Genomic DNA, 3,259 nt, shown 5'->3' with positions numbered 1-3,259 from the left:
GGGGGGGGGGGGGGGGGGGCAATTGTTATACTCATATATAACTGATCCGATTTCAATTATGTTAATATAATGAAGCATCATCAGATTATATAGAATAAAGTAATAAACATCAATATATTAATAAACTGTAAAATACATTAAAGTAAATTATCATTAGTCTCAAAAACTTGTTTTAAACACACCTATTCCATCCATTAAACACAATACATCAGTATTATAGTTAGTCTTAAAACTAACTAAACAGCACGTCTACTCTTGTATTATGGACAAAAGATCTCCTATGACCATTCAATTGAGTACGATACATTTGCAAGCAACTTCAATGGTTGTCGTTAGGATTACTTCCACCAGATGATCTTCTTCCATCCAGGGGTGATATGGATCTGCTAGCCGCATCACCTGGCTAAAAAAAATCAAAATAAACTATAATTAACGAAAAGTACCTCAACAATATCCTAATTAATAATCACTTAGCTTCAGTCAAGTATCAGTAACTTCAAGAATTACTTTCCTCCCGATCTAACTTCAAAAGTAAAAGGGACATTTAAAGATAAATAAATCCTCTATGGAAATTGAAATGGTGGCTGACGCTGCTGTTACAAAGTTCAAGAAGGTAAGTTCAAGAAATAGAATAGGGGATAGGCTGATGTCTTGTGTGCTAATTTGCTGTAGCTCGAACAATATAAAAGATAAAAATGCACATTTGATGAGAATGCATGTGTAGAAAAAGAGTCAAACACCACATAGCACAAAAGTTTTCAAAATTAAATAAGAAAGTTGTGAACTTTTCTTATTGTTGAATGAGGAGGAGAAACAAAGATCCCTGCAAATTCTTCAGGTATCCTCCCTTATTTCATTATCAAATACGCCTTAAAAACATTCATCATTTGGGTGTTAGCATTCATCATTTGGGTGTTAACATTCATTATTTATCTGTAGTTCTCTTGGCTTTGATTGTGAGCATTCAACATTTGATTGTACTTCTCTTGGCATTGGGAAGAACATGAACCATTATTATAAGTTGAAGCATTCAAGTCACTATAACGAGGTCTTGTTTGTCTAAAAGCTCTGCCAGGAACAGAACCTAATCCCAAGCACCTTACCCTTCCAGAGTGCTCTTTTCCCAGCACCTTACCAACGGCTTCATTTGGCGAAATCTCAGACTCGTCCACGGAGCTTTGGCTCAATGCTAGTTCAATTTTTTCCTAAATACATTAGACACCAAAAGTCAGTGTCTTGCCTTCAATCAGTGATTGATAAGTTATTAAAAAAGAAAAACAAGAGAAGAAGAATATTCAGCTTCTCAACTATTCAATGAATGCCTCTAGTGACAGATGAGATCAGGGCCAATGCATCAGAATTCTACACTGAAAATGATATTTTTCAAGAGAAATCCAAATCTTGCTAACAGAAGTAGGTTTGCCAAATGGCCTACTTCCCATGCAAGACATGTTAGAATGTGGCTATGTGAAGGATACAGGATTTGTTTGGCTCAAATCCAAGGAAAAAACTGAGCACAAGTTTGAGAAAATTGGAAGGCAGGTTCAATATGGAACTGAGTGACAGCCATTTGTTGAACAAAACAAGATCAAGAAACTAACTGGGAAGTTTCCTGTTCGTTCATAAATGTGATAGTAGACAAACTGACAAACTTGGGTGAAAGAGATAAAAAGACAATCCGACTTCAATGAAGCTCTATCTCTGCGTAGTCAAGTTAGAGCTATACAATGAAGCAAGATCAATGATGCATCTCAAATTTCAGATTTAGGCCAAGGAAGGCCTATTCCACTATCAATGATTTTATTAGCTGAGCTCTGTAGTACTGTGCTACATTTTTCCAAAGCTTGTAATGGAGGGCCACCTCAAATATTAATTGATAGTTTTATGCAAGTCTATATAAGAAACTTTTATTATAAAAAGAAAAAAAAAACAGCTGCAAGTAGTGTTTGATATTGAATCTTTCATTCCTCATAAAGGACACCCTGATGTTTAAACCACCCAGCTTCACCCTCCAAGAACAGAAGTTCGTAATAAGAACATTGGCTCTAACTATTTATTTGCAAACAACAACAATCATTCTTTAATTTATATTCTATTTCACCTCTTCATGAAGAAAAAATGACACATATTCTAATTAAACACCCAACAAAGATAATCGTTTTCAGATAATTGTTTAGGAATACAGAGTGTTATAAGATATATCTTTTTGAGTAATGCAGCAGTACTGTTTCCATTCACTCAAACAATTTGTATTACTAGGTACTAAATGATTGCAAATTTGATGGAAGAAATTAAAAACTTACACATATCTCTTTTGCCGCCTCATTAACATATGATCCATCTTCATTCCTATGTGTAGCGAGATAAAGTTGTCCTCGTCCAGGCTTTTGTCCAGTCTCAGCCATCTATAAATGAAATAGTTAAAGTCGCATCAACTTAACTAAGAATAGTTGCTAGTTTAATTAAAGTATTCAAAATGAATCAATACCATTTCAGCCCTTCTTCTGGAGTTAGGTTTGGAGCCACCGATATGTGAAACAATTTGTTTCTTCCAAATTTCAGCATTTCTTTTACAAATTTCCTTACAAAAAGATACCACGAATTACACAGGAAATGAAGTGAAACAACATCTGATTCAACACGAAATGAATTTATAGAAGCTGCTGTTTCAGGAAATTGTTCACCAATTAATAACTTAGCACCTCCGTACTCAAACATAAAAAGCATGTGTATACCAAATTACGCTTTGCATAACAACAATTTGAACCATAAGATTTCCTGAGAAATCACCATACATAGCTTTAAGCAAAGGAATACCTCCGAAGGTTCAACCTCTTATACAAACAAATATATAATTACACATACTAATTGAAGCATTGAAATAAATACCCGTGTCTTTTCTTTAAAGCGGTAATCAACGAAAGAAATCCATTGATCCGGTGGAATTCCCAGTGGAACGCTATCCATTATCTCAGCTCTGCTCTTAAGTGGATCATAGACCTTATCAAACAACTTTAGCCTTTTGCGACGAATGTAAAGTGATAAGAAGCATTAAGCATAGGTTCTCTATGAATTACACAGGCAACAAATTGTTAGTTGCGACGTAAAATAGGTAGAATGTATAAATGAATGGCAATAACATACCTATTGCATCTACAGTCCAATGTGATAACACAAAGGTTGGGAGATCCAAGAACTTGAAGAAAATAAGTTGATGAAATGCGGAAGTAGCAAAGAAATGCAAGCGGAGCAAGAAAAA

At 34.7% G+C, this 3,259-nt stretch overlaps 1 long non-coding RNA gene across 1 annotated transcript; it reads right to left on the bottom strand.

Annotated features, from left to right (window-relative positions):
• Positions 1-2,302: 2,302 nt before the first annotated feature.
• LOC109219257 lies at positions 2,303-2,570 on the bottom strand. The gene is made up of 2 exons (XR_002066905.1): positions 2,489-2,570; positions 2,303-2,405 (listed from the first exon to the last, which is right to left on the bottom strand). It is a non-coding gene; the product is annotated as an uncharacterized LOC109219257 (long non-coding RNA).
• Positions 2,571-3,259: the final 689 nt, after the last annotated feature.

Source organism: Nicotiana attenuata, unplaced genomic scaffold (genome assembly GCF_001879085.1).
Source record: "Nicotiana attenuata strain UT unplaced genomic scaffold, NIATTr2, whole genome shotgun sequence".
In the NCBI taxonomy this organism is placed as follows: domain Eukaryota; kingdom Viridiplantae; phylum Streptophyta; class Magnoliopsida; order Solanales; family Solanaceae; genus Nicotiana; species Nicotiana attenuata.
This window is presented reverse-complemented; position numbering and strand designations above follow the sequence as displayed.